The 22,133-nt window shown below is 38.7% G+C and overlaps 1 long non-coding RNA gene across 1 annotated transcript; it reads right to left on the bottom strand.

Moving 5' to 3' along the window:
• Positions 1 to 22: 22 nt before the first annotated feature.
• LOC115338608 lies at positions 23 to 21,802 on the bottom strand. The gene is made up of 5 exons (XR_003922452.1): positions 21,083 to 21,802; positions 10,907 to 11,012; positions 9,239 to 9,671; positions 4,489 to 4,662; positions 23 to 3,450 (listed from the first exon to the last, which is right to left on the bottom strand). It is a non-coding gene; the product is annotated as an uncharacterized LOC115338608 (long non-coding RNA).
• Positions 21,803 to 22,133: the final 331 nt, after the last annotated feature.

The raw sequence follows: 22,133 nt of genomic DNA on the forward strand, positions 1-22,133 counted from the left end.
ATTATTGCAGGAAAACATTTGATCTATTTTAGTTTCATTTAATGAAATTTAGCATCCAGAGAACAAGTAGGAGAAACAGCACCAATACACCCAGACAATTCTCCAAAGACCTTTAGCAATTGCTTTGTAAGAGGATCATTAGCTTCCTGCCTATGAAATTACCAAAACTGATCTCTTCATATTGACATGGGTGAAAGTTATGCTACTTGAAGGAAATATTAAATTTTAAGCAGACAAAGTGTACATAATTTGCTGCTAGCACAAACTTGTCTGATTGTTCTACATTGGGAGCAAATGCATACACAATATGGAAAATCTTAAAAAGCATAAGGAGAGTATTTTTTAATACTCTAAGACTAAAGCATTTATGCACATGGGAAATCATATTAGTTGTCAAATGATGACAACTGTAATATTAACATTATTAACAAGGGGCCAGAGTATTGTTTTACTATTCATGCATCATGCTAGAAATGCTTTTTAACATCAGAGACTCAATATTTATCAAGAGCATTTGATTTAATAATATCCAGTATAACAGTACTCCACAGTTTCCATTAGTTTGATTGAATGTTATATCTGTCTAAGCAAACCAAGCATTAGGCGCTTCAGTGAAAGTCACTTGTAATAGAGAAAAATATAATGCATGAATATTTCATTAGTAGATGAATACCCATCACAACTTTACTTGAAATGCTTGAAAGTACCTACTGAATGTTTGCCAGTTATTTCATAAAACAGAGATGGTTGTAATGCTGCTGTTGAAACAGGAAAAAAATCTATTAGATCATTTAACATACTAAAACAATTATGGTATAATTATAAGGAACGTAATTATATGTTCTTGATGTCTTTAATTGTGCAAGCCTCACTAATTAACATTAGAAATTCAATCAAAACAAATTATGCTTTAAAATCTAAGAATGAACTTAAAGAGAAAGATCACATTTCCAAAGTCAAACAATTATAACTTTGAATTCCACCTGATAGTAGGCAAACTCTTCATATGCACGTTTGCAGTCTCTCTCTCTTTCCAACTCCTAAATTTTATTCAGTGTATTTGGAGGTATATAGATAGATAGATATACACACTCAAGTGACTTACCCTTATTTAAAGTTATAATGTCAGTTTTGCCTGAGCCAAAATCCAATAGAGATTCTTGTGGCGTTTGGATTAAACTTTAAAGGAAGAGATTCATACTGTGCCCGCTATATTTGGTGTTTTCTGCACGGCTCTGCACTGAGCATAAACTTACTGTAAGATTTGGGTCTCCAGCTCTATCCTTGGTTTGTATTTTTTTTCCCTCTGCTGCTTCTCACCTCTCAGGACCATGGATTATTTATAGAATAAAATGGTTTTGGGGGGAAACATTCCATTCTTTTGAAAAGTCACGAAGTCAATCAAAGAAGAGCTGGTCAGACACTTTGCTATACATACCATTCTTCTTGAAAACATCTTTTTTTGCAGAACTGGAATTAGCCTAATTACTTCAGTCCTGTTGTCATTTCCAGTTTTCCACTGAAAAGGAGTTCTCCGAGGCTCAAGCCAGTTCCAGTCAAAATATATAGGGTTCTTTTCGCAAACAAACATTGTGTCTCATATCCAGTATGCATCTATACCTCTATTCAAGTTACTGTTGTGTTTTGCAGGAGGTATGGATCAGTGGCTTGTAGCTCCCGCATCCCTCTGCGGAGGGGACTCCCAACCATTGGGTCGCATTTCACAAGATGCCCAGAGAAGTACAGCTCCATGAATAGCCCACCCAATTGAAGTGAACAGGGCAGGAGCATTTGAAAAACTCAGAAAAATATAGAGTAATATTTAATCCAAAAGAAACAAACATCAATTTTGGAGCATTACAGTGCAATTTTGGAGCAATTACAGTATTTGGAGCAATACAGGGTATTTTCATAAACAAAACCAAATTTTGAAGTATCAGACTTTCTTATGGAGTGGAAATTCCCTATTTTTGGCTAGCTATATTCCTAGACCTACTCTGATAAGGTATTTTATTTGTTTTTTAATCTCATAGACTCAACAGAATACTTACAGAAAATCATACTGTGGAGATTAAAAATAAAAAGAGGTTCAGTTATTGACATTACATTAAAGAGATGAACATAAGAAACCCCACCAGCAAGAAGAAAGCAAGTTTCTCTTTAAAACGTGTAGCATTCAAATATTATCCAAAACCTTTGTATTTTATTTTCTTTCTACTGGGACTGAACCCTAACAAAAATACTTTAGACACATTCCTCTCTCTGGCATTGAAAAATTTCAGAATGGCATCATCATTCATAAGAACAGCAAAATGGAAACCTCTGAGAACTTGGTTTCTCTCTTTTAAAAACAAAGCAGCATATAGAGAGTAAGCACTGCATGTATTCCACTTACTACATTTTTTCTTTCTGCTCATTTTCTCTGATTAACCAAAGCAGAACTGCGGTCAAATGAAGATTTTGGCCATCTCCCACTGCTCTTTTCTTTTAAGCAGATACACACATTCAAAGGTCAGACCACACATCTTGCTGAGCCCTCAGGGCACCAGCCGGTTCCCTAAATGTAGGAGCCCAGTGCTAACTGAGAGACCAACAGATAGTCCAGGCATCCCAGGGCAGGCAGAAGGGACTGTAGGAGGTGCTTGCACCTTCTGGTCTGGCCGGACCCTCAGCACCTCCTCTAGGACTACACGACTCTTCAGTCAACTGACCCTCACCGTCTCTCTCCAGGTCTGCCAAACACTAGCCAAAGGTAGCACCACTTTGGTTAGCTCAACTCCATGTTTCTGGCTGGCTTAGCACTTTGGGGGGCCAATTCCAAATCAATGTGAGACATAAAAAATACTAGAAGAGTTAACATGATTACAGCTTAAGTTATTTTAGGTTCATCTTCAAAATAACCTTGGTATTAGGACTATGAGCTTCCAAGTCTTCACTGATCATTAAAAAAGCTATTACTTTAGATCCAAGTATATTCCTAGAAACACTGGACTTTACCAGAGAACATCAACCACAGCAGTGATCAGTGCCAGTGAAAACATGTGTATTTTTCACAGAATAATTACATTGGAGTATTTGAATTGTAAGAAGAAAATTCAGACAACTGCTTGCATAATTTTATTAATCAACACCTCTCCTCAGTGAATAAAGAGTCTCTCATACTATCAGAGGTTGAATGGATACTAGAGATATACTGGAGAATGACAGAAGATTCACTGACTACCACAGAAACAAACTTAGCAAGTCCCCCACCTATGACATTGCTCTCTATTTCAGGTGTTGTTCCATTGTTCCACGGAACCAAAGATGATGGGATGTCTTGATTTTCCTTATAAGCCCTTGAAACACAGCAGTGTAATGGCTTTGGTGTTACATGACAAAATACCCCTGGTGTGGTAGGGCTGCCTGGTCTGGTTTTACTCCTTCAGTAGACAATGTTTTCTGGTGCAGCTGGAGTACGGAGAAAGATTTGTCCCCTTACAGCTTTTCCCGTGATAATTTCCACATTACATTACACTTCTGTAGGCTTAAGTTTTTTAAACAATTTTATACATATTTTATTATTATATGGTCAGCTGTGCAATAAAGTAGGTTTCTGTTATTTATTTTAGGTTATAAATGTATTAATGAAAAATGTCAAAAGAAGAAAGTTTGGGTTTTTTTTTTCCTTTACTGAGGCTTATAATAACATATTTTCTAAAGCCTAGTGTCTTCTTTCCTCCTTTAAAGAACTGCCATAATGGCTCTGTGGCCATGGCATGCATTTTGCTGGTGTTTGGGATGGTAGCATACAGAGACAAATAAATAAATAAATAAATAAATAGTAACAAAAAAAAGCTACATCCATTTCACTTTGAAACAAATGATTACAGAGCAGCTGATTACAATTGGAGAGAAGATGTAGAAAGGTAAAATGCTAGTAGTAGCAATTGGAGCGAATTAACTGGGGTGCTCAGGCACGCTCTCAAGAAACGGATTGACTCACAGAAGGAGTTTTAGTGGTGTGAAAACTTGCATTGCGTTTCTTCAGCACACAGAAAAGCAATCTACCTGATTTTCCCCAAAGTAGCAAAGCAATCAGATATTTTAGCAGTCTATTGCCTGCTAAGAGAGATGGGGAACCATGGAAAGCACAGAAACAGGAGGAAAAAACCCCAGAAAATCTTTAATGTGCACTGGTACATTATCAAGAAATATACTTATTTCCCACAAATTTTGTCTTAAAAATGAATTTTCCATAACACTTTTGGAAGCAAAGCGCTAATTGTTAATTACCTTACTTGACAAAGAAAGGGAAAAGTAGTAGGAAAGCTATTTTGGATGCTGCAGGGGACTCAGCCTGAGTTTCTCTTAGAGTGCTTTTTTCTCAATTCTATCCAACTATTTCAGCCATTTAAAAGCCATTGTTAAACATAAATTCAAACTTTAACTCAGGAAATTCCAACACATGCACTAGCAATTTCAAAATTTTTTTTCTCTTTTACTTACCACCTGTTGCTGTATTATTTCCAGTCACTTCAATACCTTCCCTTAACATCTTCAGCCCGTGGGTCACCAAGTTAAGTATGTCTAGTCTTGACCAGGTCTAGAGGTCTTTGGCTGCACAACAATCAACGGAGGGATTCCCGTGGGAATGTGTGGGAGATTTCCAAACCTAATGGTCTGAAAGAGCCCAACTTTAATTTTCAGCCTTGAACATATTAAGCTAAATTTAATTTTTTTCAGAGTTATTAATGAGTCAAGTCTGACCTGGAGTGTGTGTGCACTGCCTTTTTGTTCAATGTTTTAAATCTGTAATCAAATATGTTGAGCAAACACAATATGAGTCTAGAAGGTGGATAACCTGGCCTTAAGACCTAATACTCTGAGCACATGTTCATTTTTTCTTCACTCGTGCAAATGTAGCTGTACTTTTGTCTTAGATGCAAGGATTTCAACGTCTTGTCAAAGTATTGCACCACAGCAGAATTAATCTTCTTTAACATATTTTATCCAGTGATAAGGAAAAAAAAAAAAATAGATTCCCTCCAGAATAAGCTTATCGCATTCACAAATGAAGTCTTATTTGCTAAGTAGCTTTTCATCAATGCTATCCATTCACAAAAATTAACAATGTGACAAATAAAAACAACATAATTTGCTGTACTGGGACAGTGACAAAACAGAGTACTTGCCCTGTAATTGTCATTCAGATCAGACAACAAAAGGGGAGACACACTAAACTAATCAAGACACCATGGCATTCTGACCTTATGACCAAGATCACCAACTTGGAAAACAGGTTGTTAAATATTCACAGCTGTTAATTCTCACAGTTGAAGTGAAAGATAATACCATATTGAAAATGAGGGCAAAGTCAACACTGGTTGTGCTTAAATAAATGGCATAAAGACCTCCCAGGGTAGATATAATATTTTCATAGGTATTCACTTACAAACTGTAAGTGATGGTGCATTGTAAGACTCTGCAAAGAGGTGGAATAATACTAGAAGGAGGAAAAGGCGGCTGTTCCCAAAACTTGCTTTCCCAAGAGACTACCAGGAGAACAGAAGGAATAGTAGAGAGGCTGCTCGAGAGGGATTTTGTTCTCCAAGAGGTGGTAAAGAGTGAGCTACAGGTAATGTAAGAAGAGATACAGTATCTGTCATCCTTCAAGGAGTGCTCAGAGAGGCTGGGCTTTAGCATCAGTAGGAAAGTGCCAGCCTCCGCCAAGGATAAGTCCCTATTCTCAGCCATTACAGCTGGCAGCTGCACTTAGTGTTGTGCGCCTACGTCAGTGCAGGGAGTCTGGCATTCATTTGTCACCCTGCGGTGTAACAGGCTGCGATTCATGCCTCTTTAGAGTCATTTACTGCCAGGGGATATGGTACCCCGGCCCTCAAGGGAGAATAACAGCGTGAAATCTGCAGGCACTGTGCTCCTAATCAAATCAGTGTTTTCTTCAATTCTTCCTCTGAAACCCAAAATTTCTGCTACATTTGGATGTTCAGGGTTTGTTTTCATGGTTTCTTAAACAAAAGCAGGTTTCGGAACAAGAATTGCAGCTAACTAATTTATGACTTGCCTGCCTGGAGAACATCCCAGTTGCTATCAGTAATGCAGTCCTTACCTATTTTATTAACCAAAACAAAAGATGCTAAAACACTAGCACTCCATTCGCCTTGCTAACAAAAAAAACCAGCACCTCCTTTGCCTCACTGTTTTTGGCTCTTGTTTCTTAAATTCAGTCCTTCCATCCTCACTACATCTTCTGCAGTTTTCCTGCATCTTCTGCAGTTTTCCTGCATCTTCTGCAGTTTTCCTTTTGCCTTGCATGCAATCAGTTTAATCCCCTCTCTGAAACAGGAATCTGTTCACAGGAACATGGGCTGTACAACGGCCTGGAGAAACCTCAGTGGGCCTCTTGACTCCACGGCGAGTTCAAAACTTCTGGATTCTTACTTGAAAGGACTGTTGAAGGCTGCTGGATGATTTTTTTTTTTTTGACATGATACAAAACAGTGTGTCTTCTCTATGGCCATCAGCTCCTGTTCACCTCATTGCTATATGGGTTAATATTTTTTGCTTCTTTATTTTGATAAACAGCAAGTTTGCAAACATTTGGGACAGGTTGGAAGGAAATAATCAGATTAGTGGCATTCATTTGAGGCTGGATCCTAGGAAATGCTGAATTTCTCAGTTCACTTTGACTCCTGAAAGCTGACAGTAGTCAGCGCATCACATGAGTAGACCATAAACCGTTATATTCCTCCAAGCCTTTTGATATAAATGTAGTACCTACTTACTCCAGGATTGTAAAGCTGCTTCAGTGAGTGCTTTGTCCCCATACTCTTTCTACTTGGAAATGAAATCACCCATGTTAAGCAACATGCATCTTATATATAGATATTATTTTAGGGGACAGAATAAGCCAAAAAACTCCCTGAAGGATCTTCCAAAAAACTTTAAAAGACATTCACTTTGATGTTATATACCCAGTATTAACTGGATCAATTGCAAAGGTCTTAGCAAATTAGTTCCTTAGAAGGCATAGCCACAGTACAATGACAAAAATAATGAGAATATTACTGAGAAAATTGATTTTTTAAAATCGCAATTATCCATCTGGGAATGCAAATAAGCAATCAGTAAATTTTGTCAAAATAGTTCATACTTGTAATACCAAAAATCTCACCTGAAGAAATTGCAGAACAAAAGTTACTAGATGTTCTGCAAATGCTTTAGAAGAATGAGGATATTTGAAAGATTGTTGGCAAACAGTATATGACCAAAAATAGATGGAAAACAAATATGTTAAATAACTTCTATTGAATTCTGTAGCAAATTCAGATTTGGTTTGGCCTGATAGATGTAAGTGCTAGCTTGAATTTTCTTTTTTATACCATTAAACTTTATGCAACTGGAGCCAATATTGGTCCAGTGTTCGGGAGCATTTTGCTGTGGGGTTTTGAGTATCTTTCTTCTTGTGCGTAGGCAAGACCTTTTTGAGCTGAAGTCCAAAGAAAAACAATCTCATTTCATCAGTGCCAGGAAATGTAAAGTCCATGAAGAGCATTAAGTTCAGCTGGTGCAGGATCTATAAGGTCTATCACCAGCTCCAATGGAGCTGACAAGTCTGATGAATAGAGTTTTAAGTGATCAGTCTTATTTATTCCTTATCATTATTGCAAACAAAAAAAGACCAAATGAAAAGAGAAATTCTAAATAAAAATGAGCAGATGGTACTTCAGGCCTTGTGTCTGGCATTAGTGTTATTATTAGCCAAAAGGAGATAGTTTGCTATTAGACAAAAATGCTTTCAGTTCCTATACAAAAATGCCTCACCCTTAGTGGAAAGACAGGTTGTCCTTTGAAATGTAGCACATTCCAGTAGGTTTGCTTTTTTTTTTCTGTATGTACTTCACATCTCAAATCTTCTTTGCTTAAGTGAAAATGGGACAAGACCTACACTAGACGCAGCAGCTTTAACAGTCAGTGTCCATGTCATTGTTCAAAACTGACCTCCTTTTAAAAAGCAACATCATTTCACAAAATACTTTCCAAGGAGCAGGGTCTCAAAACTGTGTTTTCCATAGGGTGGCTTTTAAACCTTCCCAGATACTGCCTCACCAGTGCCATTTCTCTGAACACAGACAAAGGTATAATTTTATTTATTTTTCTGACTTTCTTCCCTGATATTTAAAACTCCTCACAACTCTGAAAAATCTCTCTTCTCATTAAGACTCACTTGTGCAGATCAACCTTGGCCCCAAAGAGGAACAAAATCCCAAGCAAACGCTTGACCCTCTCCGCACCAGGGACATTGCAGCGGGGCAAGCACCGAGTTTTGTTCTCTGCTGTTCTGCAGACATAAATCTTTTCTCCTATGATAAAATTATGCTGATAGATGTCAAGGTCCATCTTCTAACACAACAAAACATAAATATTTTCCTGACAGCAGAAGGTAAAAACTGACCCTTCAGTAGCAGCTTACAGTAATATTCCTGTTTTGCTCAACATAACTATTTTGTAGGGCATTCAGGGTACAGTTAGTTGTTTGTGGTAGTGTTAGCTTGTTTTAATTAAAAAAAAAACCCTCCCAGCTGCTAGTTAGTGTGCCAGATCTTAGCTAGGATGCTTTGAAAGATCTATGCATCAGTCCTTTGCAAAGGCAAAGGAGAAGAATTGGCTTAACCCTTGCTGAAGTGGTTTAAGCTGATCCATTTTACTGTGCATCACAACACCTATATATTCAATTACCGTTCTCCAACAAATGAGGCAATAACCAGCAACATAATTGAACATGCTAACGTAATTGTCTGAATATGCCCTGTGAATGCCAATGTACTGGTTCAATCAGCTGATGGCAGCGTCCTAATAAGAATTACCTTTATTCATTCATTATGTCTAGAGCTGCTAGTAAAGCAATTAGAATTCCATTACAGAGTCCACAGAACAAGTAGATTTAAAAAAATCTTCATTGTGATGATTAGAAATTTAACAGAGAATAAGTATTGTTGATTCCAGAAGTCTTTTTTTTCCCCTCAGAGAACAAGCCTTAAGGTATTGGAGGTCACATTTTAGAACTAAAATATGGAGATAATGAGACTCGTCTCTTTTGTACAGCGCTTTAAAATCTCCTGATGAAAAGTGCTATATAAGACCTTGATATTATTATGATTAATGCTCATAATCACCATCTCGTCAGTACTTTTTCCCCTTCTGACCTTGTAGTTTCCATGTAGTAAAAGGCACTTACCTCACTGCTTGATCAAGCTCTTAAGACAGCTCAGGCAGCAGGTTTATGCCTCCTTTCCAGGAGGTGGATTCAAGAATCTACCTAGGTGGCTTGAAAAAAGGAATGGGATGCTCTGAGAAAAATAAAATAAAAAAAAATTATTTTTATTTATCCCAGAAAGTTTTTAATCTCCCCACCTCTCAGGCTTCTTTCTCCTTGGGTCACTGTCCCTTTAGGTAGGACATCCGTGGAAATCATCCAGAGTGATTTATTTGAGAGGGGATGCATTAAGGATAGCGTTTTAGCAATGGGGAGACCTCTCGTTCAGCAACGCTCATTCCACTGCAGCAATTTCAGGCTTGTGGGCAAAGGCTGTGGAAATCTCTGTTGGATTTTGGCTGGTTGGCACAAGCAGGTGAGATGCATCCTCATCAGATACAGGATTTGGAAAGCACTGCAGAACAGAAATCGGAAATTAAGGAGTTGTGTAAATTACACTTTGATGCTTTTCTGTTCTTATCAGCAGTGGTGTTTCCCGCAGGCTACAGAACAGCAGCCTGGCAGACAGCAAGTGACTTTTACAGGAGCTGCATCCTTATGCAAGGCCTCAACTCTACTCCCCCAGCCTAAAGCAAAATGCACTCACTGAATAAAACCCTGGTATCGGTGAAGTTAATGACAAAACCTCCTCTAGCAGTAGATAGATGATGTCATCTGTCCTCTGGCTATGCAAACAAGTATTCTGGAAAGCTTCATTAACAGGTAGAACATTGTCCAGGTTTTTAAAAAATGCACACATTTCAAAAGATGCACTGAAAAAATTAAGATTCCAGAGCAATGTCTCCCCAAGAGACTAAGTTCCATTTACCAGTTTAGGGCTCATTCAGTGTAAATCCATTTATAATGAGCTTCATTCATATACTTTTCTGTAAAACTAAAAAAGGATTATTTTTTTTTAAACTGAAGATGTTTGAATGTGAGATAAGAGTGGATATAAAGATTCTACTTATTTACCCACATACCTATAATTGAGCTGTTCCTAAATGAGAACATTAAAATATTCTTTTGAGTGAAGTGGGACAAATTTCCTTCCCACTCAACACTATTTCAGAGTGGACACTGTGGTAGAATATTAAACTTACTGACTTTCAGCAAGTTTTAAAGATTTTATTTTATATTAAGATTCACCAAATGTGGTGATGATGGACAAGCTGCTTCGATTTTCAGCTTATATAAATAGATATGACTTCATATCATATTCTACTGACATGTAACAATATTAATATAGCTTTACACCAGTGTAGGACCCAGTCTTACAGGAAACGTGAAGAAATGGATATCCTGAAACAAAGAGACAAAGTAGGGACTGCTCCATAATTGCAGATTAACCAAATATTATTTTATGAGCTTGCTCCATTTCTGTTGCAATGTTTGTTTCTGTGTTTCTAGGTACGGCTTCTCCTTACAAAACAGAACAGATCAGAATGTATTAAGAAAACACTTAGTGACATTGTAAATAGAATAGTTGAGCAAGGCCAATTTGATAAAAGCAGGTAAAGTTCATTTATTTTAACTTTCTGTTAGTTCATGCCTCGCTACAACAAGTAGCATGTATTTGCATTCTAGGTAATGTGACTGACTTGTGAATGCCAGTTCCCTGAGTTCAGACAGAAGAAGTTTATCACATACTTAAAATGAGCCAAGGTCAGTATTTCCAGGCTAGAACTTGGCACTGTTCTAGCAGGCTCCCCACCCAGGGTATCGATGCACAGCTCGTGGTGTTGTATCCAAAACTCTGAGGCAAAACAATAAAAATAATCATTTAGAAACATGGAAGCAAAGGAAGGAATAACAGATAATCAGCAGAGAATTAAATATATTTTCTTCGTGTTGTAGTCAAAATTTTCCTTCTGAAACCTAAAATTAATTTCCTAAGTTAATGAAAGTCATGGTGTTCTTTGCATTAACAAACACATGACCTACACTTTTCACAAAACTGTAGCTAAGTATGAAGATTTAAAATAAATACAAATACCTCTGGAAAAACTTACTGAAATAAAATAGATCAAATTGTATTTAAAAGAGGAAAACCCCCTAGATTTAACTGAGACTTAAAGCAGGACTGATATTGCTAGAATATCGGTAAAAGTATTTATGTTTCTTGTCACTAAAATTCAAGACAAGTTGCCAGAAATACATACATAAAAATATTTAATGAAGTCTAACATAATTCTGGTTATACATATTTATGGCTGTTTTGACCAACATGTAGGATACTTAAAAGTACATAAACACAGCACCCAAGGAGTAGGTTATTTGTGCCTCAAATTTTCTCTTTTCATGACAATTTTCCAAAGTCAAGGTTCCTACAATAACCAGAAAATCTAAATATTATGAAGAATGAGTAGGAAATCCACTTTGCTCTTTTTCCTCTAAAATTGCCTGTATACAAGCTGGGTTCAAACAGGTTATATACTAAACTGCAGAACAAACCCAGTTGTTTTTGTCTTCCCTTGCAGATAATGGAAGCTCATGGTTAGGGTCTCAGTGGGGATGGTGCTACCCAATGTGCGTGCAGCCATCCTTACTGCTGTTAGCAGTTGAAGCAGGGTTAACGTGGGTATTACCAGAAGAGATGTAGGGAAATGGGAGAAATTAGTTTGGTGGTACGAGTTTTGTTTCTGAAAGAGAAATATCCAAACTAAAAGAGGAACGAAAAGTCCTCTGACTAGCAGTAGTTACTTAACTATTGCTCGGGAAAGAGGCAAGGAGTTTATGGAAAATTATAAATGAATAAATATATTCTCATTCTTCAAAATGCCTCATTCTTCAAAACAGTAAATATTTAAACATATGTACAGGACATTGTAGAGGAACTGTCAATAGTGCCATCAGAGCTTGGTCTTTGGAAAATTTTAGCATCTGACACTTTTCATAAGCCCAAAATTCACATTAAAATATTTGCCTTTTCTTGGCAGTCACAAGCAGGTGATCAACCCTTTTCAGTGCCATATCAGCCTTTCTCCACGCAAACTCAGATGTCTCTCCTAAATAACCTTGGCTTATATTATTTTTACATTTCTTTGTACATTTTTCTCATTGCTTTGCTGAATTAGTTGTGTTTATTTTTACCTCGCTCTGCCAGCTGCACAGATACCACTAGCTGTGAGACAAAAACCTTCACAGCTGGAAACAACCTAAAATAGGCACTGGGATGATGCCACAGATACACAGCATCAATTAGCAGCGGGAGCAGCTGTTGCGGCAAGCAAAGACCTTCCTGTGTTTGGTTTGCTCCCTTGTCATTTAGCATCAGATGACACCACTCCTCATCAGGAGGCAGTCATTGCACGCGTGCTGCACGACAGTTGTTCCAGCACAGAGGGCCAGAATAAGTCTTTGGAGCCACTTACGTGCGGCATAGGCTCTATTTTGAGGCTGGTAAGTAGTGCACAGGGACTTTTCGCTGGCCTTAATGCCTGAAAGCATCTTCCCTTGTGGGGAGCAAAGCACAGTGAGCACTTAGTCACCGAGTAGCTGCCCTATTTTTAGGTGGCCCAGATTTATGGGAGTTCTCCGTCATCTCAGTGACAGTGTCCCAAGGACAATGCATGCCACAGAGGCCTCAAAAGCCACTGATGATGCTATGGGACTCTAAGGGGGTGTTATCCGCACACGCTCATCTTTCAGACTGTAGTGATGATGGTAGCTCAGGCTTCTGCTACTTGTCCATGCTTTCAGGGGGAGAAAGAAAGAGGGCAGGGGCGAGAGGATGAGAAAGAGAGAGGAAGAAAGTAAAAGAGAAAGAGAAAATGAGGGAGCAAGATAGAGGGAGGGAAAGGAGAGACAGAAAAGAGAAACAAAAAACAAACGGACACATTAAACAGAGGTTGTAAATTATGGGCCAGATAATAAGCCTGTTTCAATAAATTAGTGTTGTTAAACCAAATACAATTAGCCTCCCAGTACTGCATGCGTATGCAGGTTCATATCCTAAGGACGTTGTTCCATCAGGAATCCAAGATACCGTCACGCATCAATCTATAATAATCCTGCTGCGGATCATGAACAGAATTACTTGAAATATCTTAACTTCCCTGGCAAGTCTTTCTAAATGAGAAAACATATAGAAGTACTGTGTACAAGGCATTTGGAGGGAACCATGAAATGAAATGCAATGAAATAAGCTTGTCTAAGACAAGCTGCAGCTTGGAAACATATAGAGATTTCAGTGCCATCTAGGAAGAATACCTTATATGTGGGATTTTGGTGGACAAGTAAATGAGGCACATCACATTAATTCCATCAAACTCTGCTGCTTCCCATTTATCAATATATGCAAAATTAAGCATAAAAACTAGTACAAAATTCCAGTAGGTCTTTAAGAAATACAAACAGAGCATAGAAAAAATAAGGCAACATTCAGCCATATTTTTGTGTATACTTTGAAATAGCATCATCACAAAATACAACACTGTTGTGAGATAAGTAAGTTCTTTATCTTTGAGTTGTTGCATTTAATTCTAAACACAGCCAATTGTACTAAGTTCAGCCTCAAATTAATTGAGGTTTAATAGTTTTAGGTCATTCCTTAAGGGAAATCAGCAATGAAGACACAAGTCCCTCAGAGTTGAATCACCAGGGAAATATAGTGAGCCATTTAATCTCAGATCACTCTGAGATCGTTCCCCAAGAGAACCAATCATCTCGATATTACTCTCTCAAATAACAAGATTTTTTCTATATTATCTTTTTTTCCCTTAGAAAGTATTCCTGCAAGCTCCAGTAAATGCCCATGCCAGACCAGAAGTGCGTTTTCCATTCCTAACTGTTTCGTTTCTCCTGTGTTTTAAAGCCCCAGTGAAAAAGTTAATTACCACACCATAACTGTTTCACAGACCATCATTTGGGTAGTTTCAAAAATGCTCAAAGAGAAGACAGAACAAAGCCTAAAATGGCAGAATTTCTCCCTTAACTTCCTAAGAGCAGTACATGAAACTCAGCCATAATTTGCATCTGTTCTCAGTGCTTAAACCTTCAAGATATCTGTAAAAAAGTGTTCTAGATATTCAGAGCTGTGCTACTTCTTATACGTAAAGGTACCGTGTCTTTGCTGAACCACCTGCGTACTGGTTTTCCTGCCTAAGGCTGCCTGAGATGTTTGAGCCGCTTTCCTTGCAGAGCCCAGGGTGCTGGGTCTGCTCGGTCCCCCACCGCCTCCCTTGCCAACAGTGGAGGCAATGTCTTTCTCCTCCCCGTTCCTGGGCATTGCTCCCAGCTCTAGGCTGCTCAATGAACAGCAGGCACCCTCCTCTCATTTTAGAGGAAAAGAGTGATGTGACCTCCTCAGATCAGGATGGGGCTTCAGTGGAGCAGCCTGTCCAGCTAATGCAAGGGGGTATGTATGTCAAATGCAAAGCTTTATGTGCTGTATGTGCAGTCCAACTAATCCTGACAGGGGTCCTTGCCTCTAGCATCTTTGCTGGCTTGAGTTACAGTCTTTGAATACACTGTATGCAGCTTCTGAGGTGCATACTGATTTTAGTACATTTTAATACAAATTTACCCTTAGAACTAGTGTTGGTCATGCCTACATAAGTATTTCTACTTTAATTCTAGTATCTAAGGACATTTCCTCCACTGTTTTAATCATCACATTTCAACTGAGCTAAAGAGCTGGATTATTAAATGAAAGATGTTTCACTCACCGCAAGTTATTGGTACAAATCCAGCTGGTTTCAGTACTACAATAGAAAAAGACTACCCGGTAAAAGCTATTGTATACCTTGTGAAGAGGAAGGTAATGTGCAAGCATCCACACCACAAAACCTCTCCACAGCTGGAATCAGACTGCAGCCCTGTGACAGTCTCAGATGAAAACCAAATGACTGAAGAACATCGGAGACCAAATCAATCTTTTATCCACCACAGCTGATCATGTTTGGGCTGTGAAGAACACGTGTGAGTACGGAAGGGCAGGAGCACCGCTAACATCCCTGTCTACACTGCGCATGGCCAGTGAATGAACTTAGGGCCTCTGTTCCCTGGGCTGTCAGCGCAGGGCCTTTCACAAACACTAAATCCACATAGAAGTGCTGTAAAGTTTTATTAGGGAAAAAAACACCCTTTAAACAGTTGGGTCAGTTCTCTGCTGAAGGGAACCTTTCTGCTTGAACAGTCAAAAGTACTCGGGCCAAGGCACAAGTACATTGGGAGATTTTAGCAGAAACTGGCACAGAGCTAAACAGTAATTTCCCCATGCCAAGTATCACTAACTCCTCACTTTGATTATAAATCAGGTGTGCCCGTGTATTTTCAAAACTAAAAACAACGGTCACTGAGTTATGCCTGAGTTCATGCTTCACTCTCACACAGTCCAAACTAAGCCAAGACATTATATAGAACCATATATTAGAGTGAGACTGCTCTCAAGAGCTTAGCAAATTAAACTAAACAATGTTACATTGCTCCAAATGCTCTCAGCATGGTTCTTTTCTTTTTTTCCAGAGAAATAACATGGGATTTTAACTATTATAGCTGGAGACAAAATGAAAAAGCCAGCACTTACTCTTTTCTTTTCCGCATATTCTATTACCACAGAACAGATAATGCAGCAGTAAAATGCCATAAAAAACATTTCTAAAGACACATAAGGGCCTCTGGAGCCTTGGCCCATTGGGCTTTTATGGATAATTTCACAAATGTATTCAGTGCCTAAACTTATACTAAGGCAGATAGATAGACAGACAGGCAGATAACGGTATTGAAGAGCCCAAGAGCCTAATTCTAACTTATTTCTGCTGAAAATCCCTATGTGTCCCGGATAAATAGTACCAAAATACAGTGAATTTCCCATGCACCTTTGACAAATCAAAATAAAGCACTTACGTGTACTTTCATGCACTATGTATCTTTAAAAAAAAGTCGCCTTCGTGAATTAGATTCAAGAGGAGAATGCAGGCATCTTAATACCACTTTAGGCACCCAAATCAAGAATTCAGATCCTCAAAACTTCCTCAAGTTTCCACAAGAGAAATCTTCTAGGAGACTAAGTTTCTGCATGAGGAATGAACAGAAGTGCTTGAGTCCTGAAAGTGCTCGGCAATTTGGTGCCCATCCCGCACCTAAACCCACCGACGTTCCCAGACAAGGCTCTCTGCCACCTGCCTTATCTTCAAGAGCTGATGTTTCCTCGAGGATGTCTAACCTTGGACAAATCACATCCAGGAGGAGAAGCCTTCCATTCCTTCATTCCAGCCCTTCTCATCCCAGTCATTAGTAGCATTAGTAGTATCATAAGTGTTTCCTTGGGATGCATGATCAAATCCCCTTTAAATTTCTGTTCTCCATGTGAGCATCTTAACCATCAAACTGCATCAAGCTGTCCTGTTCTGTAGAAGCACGTCAGATGCATGCCTCATCCTTCATACGCAATTATGGGTTTACAGGGTTACAGAGAAGAAACTCACGCTCTTTCTCTCCAAGCTGACTTTGGAGAGGTGAAAGAAGCAATTGGGTAAGCGGCAAGGCATGATACCCACCTGACAGTATGAGATATGTAGTCATGTCCCTAATACTCCTTAGTATTTCTTCCCATGGGTAATTTGGGTAGTTCTCCACTGTGCTCCCTACATTCTCCATCCACTTAGAGAATGTGGGATCGTAGATGGGAATTCACTGTGTGGCAAGACACCTGGAAGTTGGATACTGCCTTGCAAAGCCTCCTTTGTCAACCTAAGCCCAACTGTTTAAAGTTTAACACTCTAGGTTTTGAGCACCTAATAGCCATTTATTTAATTTTCAGTTAACTCAATTAATCTGGTTTATCACTTTCAATAAATAGGACTCACATGTCCACATACCTTTAGAGACTGAGGCCTCAGCTGGTTTTGAAGCTGTGGTTTAGGTTCCTGCATCATTAAGAAACCTTAGGAAATTTTATCAAATATGACATTCCTTGATATTTGCAAAAGACTAAAATAGCTAGAGATAAAAAAACACTAGTCTTTGTTAAACTATTGTAAGATCTCACTCTGTTCCTACACCAAAAACTGTGAAATAGATTATGTAGTGTAAGAACAAAATATAATTGGATGAAGTGAGACTAAAAAATTGCAGGTTTATGTTCCCCCTAATATTAATTCTCTGCCAAAGCACTTCATTAAATCTCAGTTACAGGTCAGAGTTGCACCATGAAATAGTAGGATATGTTAAATAATTATGTACTAAGCGTGGGTCTATATTGCCTCACTTCACTTTGTGAAAAAGGTAAATGTGATTTTGTGAGGCAAAAATTCCATATCCACCAGACATTTATAGATCAGCAGAAGGAAATGCATTTGGTTGCAGGATCCCCTGGTGTTCTTCCTCCATAAAGTGTTTTCTCAGGTTACCTATGAAATCAGTGAAGCAGTGGCACAGCTGTTACTAAAACATCCAGCTAAAAATTTTAAAACGAAGAAAAATGTACACCTTGTTTCTTCACAGCCTAGATGAAAAAACATTTGATAATTCTTTTGTGTTTTCAGTAACTTGACTGGGAAAAAAACTCAGCTGAGCAGTCTAAGGTAATAAGGAAGCAGGGAATATCTGTGTCTGTAAGGCCAAGTGCAATCCTTAATTCTTCCCTAATGCATTGGGAAGAGTTAGTGGCGATGAAGGGCAGTCATACCGTGCAATAGCCTCCTTTAGTTTGTACGTCTAAGATATTGGGCCTGAATCTGTGCCCTCAGTAAAACAAAGGATCCCAGATCAGTGGCATTTTTGGTTTCCACTCTGGCCAGTTTGAGTTGGCTTTGAGTTCCTCCTGCCTTTGCTAAGACAGGGCGTGTTCTTCCACAGCAGCTAGAGCAAGAACTGATTTTTTTTTTAAGTGAAAGGGTTTTTTTTGATTAAACAGTTATAAAGTTCTAGCTGCACTATCATCTAGAATTTATAAAAATGTTTTCTCTGATTTGTTTTAATAAAGTAAAAATGGTTGCATAATTTAGAGATGGTTTTATTCAGCCTTTCTGCTATTGAACATTTAGACTGGATAATTGGCTACCTTCTACATGCATAGTCGTAAATGAAGCTTAAAAGGTGGTCCTTTACACTGAGCATAATTTGGAGGAAAAAGCATCCTAGACAGATGTCTACTCCATGGTTTATAAGAGTATGTGATACCATCCGCACTTTTCACAGCTAAACCCTTGAAAACTAGGAGATTGACAAAGGGACCCAAACGTGAAGAGCATTCATTAAAAGATGTAAATAGCCAAGATCCGTGCTGTTTTGTTTCAATCTTCTTTATCCTGTTGAAAACAGGAAAGCCTCCTGTCATGCAGGCTCAGGGATTTTCAGGGCCCAATAAAGGTTAGTGACATTTTCAATTCATGTTTGTTTTCATTCTTCTAATCATGAACCCTGTGTCAGCCTGAGAAACCAGCTGAGCTTAATCCATAACCTTTTACAAGTGAAACATTAACTCACAGCATGTTCTGTTGTCTTTTTAAAGCAATACAAAAGCAAAGGGAGAAAAAAAAGGAGCCACAATATACATGATAAAACATAGCAGCAGCCAAATGTGAAAGTTACTTGAAAGCAGTTACAGTTGTGGACAATAACATATTTTTTAGGTCATTAAATCCATCATGTTCAGATGTCATAACTGCTGTTTATTTCACAAGTGTATTCAGGACAGAAGGCTAAAGGCAAAAATGTAGAAAGACCCAAGTAAAGATTATCCAGAATTTTATCCTACATTTTCATAAATATTCCGACACCTTTCCATACCATCATTTTTGATTGATAACTATGGAGAAAATATCCAACTAGTTTCTCCTCTTTCCTTCTGCAGATTAACTAGTCCCACTGGTGTTCCCCTGCAAGTTGCATGCAGTTATGTGGACAATGCTTTAGGTTTTTATGGCAATACAGTGCAACAGGCTGGATTTTATACAAGGTAGACTACTGGCCGCATATGGCAACCCTCCTGCCCCACTGAGCGTGGGGAATGACACACACTGAGCAAACCTGGAGGGAAGAACAGCTCTGACTACAAAGCACACAGAGCCAAGGAAGGATAATTATTTCTCCAGCCTGTAAAAACCATTATGGAGAAATCCTGACCTCCCATCTCTCTGCTGGATAACAAATACAATCACACGTGTATTAAGGAGGTTCTCAAGTTACAAACTTTTATTACCCAGAACAAGAAACCGTGTTAATTCTTAGAGAAAAATAAAGAAACAGCAACCAGAAGCTATCTGAAAACAAAACATAAGACATAAATTAAAGGGTATCTGATTTCATGGAAACAAACATACTAAAGCTAGCAAAGGAGCCCTCAAAAAAGGTGAATATTAAGATTGTATTAATGTATGTACCACAGATACTTCCTGTGAAAAAGAAAATGGGGGAGAGGGAGAGGGCGGGAAGTGAAACCTAAACACTGGCTTTGTGAAGTATTGCTGATATATCTGAGATTGTAAAGAGATGTAAAAGAAGTGGAGAAGAAAGCGGTTGTTAGCACACAGTGAAACTAAACTAATGAAGCTGATGGATTTTTGTGTCATGGCTGACTGCTCTTTTGATTGAGTTAACGTTAAAGTACAGCATGAGCTTACTCGACATTAGAGAAGGCACATATACAAGACCTTACCGGTCACCCAGCCATGGAAAATGCTTCAAGCAGAAATTTTCCTTGATTAGATACCAGAGAACCCATATGGGAGGTAAAACTTTACCAAGCAGTGGATTCTCATCTCATCCACCAAGATGGCATTCATAGGATTTTTCCTTACCTGACCACCTGTGTCCCTAACATCTTTGGTTTCTCTATTCCTGTGTGATTGGATTTAGAAAATAGTCTGAAAAATTACAGTGGAGGAGGAAGGAGAGGAAGGGAGAAAAGAAATAACTAAAAGGTAGGCAGACATACACGTACACACACACGTGCAGTAAAATCCTAGAAGGGCCATTTCCTTAGCAAACTAGTCTAAAACATCCAGACTTAATTAGAGAAAGCTGACATGGGGAGTCAAAAAGTAGAAAGGTGAACTGTCCTAGATGTTAACTCCACTGATGATGCACCAGGACATGATGCTGTTTCCCTACCCAGGCTGCCTGACTGTGACATTTTGACAGTACCTGTGTGCACGCTGGCCAGCACAGCATTGAGACCTCCTCATCTAGCGCAAGGCTATGAAAAATTAAAACATTGAAGCCAAGACTAACAGAGACAGCAAAGTATTACATTACCTGCTGCATGTTGCTCTCTGGTGCAGCAAAAAGTTTGGCATGGAGAGCAGGACACATCGCCTGCATGCAGATCAGCAGGGAAAGAAGTGACTGTATCTGCAAAACGCTTTTCCCTCTGGTTTGCCGGCCAGAGTTACTGGTTAGAATGGACGTTACACAGCCCCAGCCCAGCCCTGCCTTCAGGAGCAGAGCACAGGGAGAGACCAGAGCTCCAAGTCCTACTTAATTCTCTGGCCTGCTCCTGGCGCAACGTAGCTACTTACCCAGGGCACAGCGTAGCATTATAATCAAGCCCAGAATGAATAAAAAGGGGCTCAGGAGGATTAAAAAGGCTTTTATGGCTAGGGAAGTAAATACGAAAGAGAAAGAAAGTCCATTAACAGATGAGGGGGATGAAATTAATGGCAACTAAAAAATGGGTGAGATAATAGTCTTGCTAAATGAAAAGTGAAAGGAACAATAAGGAACTGGAAGGTCCACTAAAAATAACCATTGGTAATCACATGTAAGACTCTACATTACATATTACATTTATCCTTATATATTAAGAGAATTAGCTAACAAATTTATTCACCCCTTGATTATTATAACTTCAGTAAGTACATCTGCGTTTTCATGCATGACCTGGGTGATGTCGTAGCAGTTTCCAGGTGCTTCTCTAGTCAGACTAGTATCTTTGTGGCCTCACCGGTCCATCCATCATCTATCTGATCTTCATGTTGGCTAGCCTTTCCTTTGTTATTCCACCCTTAGTGCTTCTGTAAGTGCCTTCCTGAATTTTTTTCCATCCATACAAAATTTAAGTAAGATTGTTAGCTAGTTTTTGACAGAGTCCCTTTTTCTCTAACTGTATTTCTACTACTAAAAAGCATTTTATCTTTATGACTTATGTCAGTGTATGTGCTTGTTCTTTTCAACATATTCAGGGCAGTTCATGTCCCTGATTAGTTGCCTCTTCTCTCCTCCAGAATTGACTGTATTGCATCAGTCACTGTGGTACAGGGCATCATGCTGTTAGTGTATCAAAGATCAGTTAGGACAGTCCCAGCAATGGAAACTTCTGCTCCTTCCATGTGTCAAAATCCTTTCACGGCAGTTTCAAAATAAATTCAATATTCCTGTTGAAATGGCATTTTTTTTGTGCCCAGCCCAATGGAAACCATTCATTCGCACCTGTTGTTCTTCACACTGTGATTTGATACTGACAGTAGAGGTCTGTGGTGCGTTCAGTGATGTGCTGTTGAATCCCGACATCTGTCAGCATCCTCCTAAGCCTTTGAGGTAGAAGGGTGTCAAATGCTTTCTAAATAATAAATAAAATATGCAGTTAGTGGGTGATCATGTTTTTTCAGTGATGTGGTTTCAGCACTGTGGATGGATTAGGTGTCTAACCCTTCTCTGACACAAGCTTTCAGTAGCATGGTGATATTTCTAGCATTTGGTTCTGTGATCCTGTAATACAAGATGAATTTTACTTGAAAGGGATATTAGTGAGATGGCTCAGTTGTAACACTCTTATGTCCACTTTCTTTGAAACGGATAGAAAAATTTCCTTCATCCAGTTCTATGGCTAATTTTTAAACATTTATACACAGTTGCAGATTTTCAACAAGATGAATATGACAGTTGTCAGTCAAATTTCACAGTTTTGCTGGGGCATTCTCTACAGTGCTTT

Source organism: Aquila chrysaetos, chromosome 2, assembly GCF_900496995.4.
Source record: "Aquila chrysaetos chrysaetos chromosome 2, bAquChr1.4, whole genome shotgun sequence".
In the NCBI taxonomy this organism is placed as follows: domain Eukaryota; kingdom Metazoa; phylum Chordata; class Aves; order Accipitriformes; family Accipitridae; genus Aquila; species Aquila chrysaetos.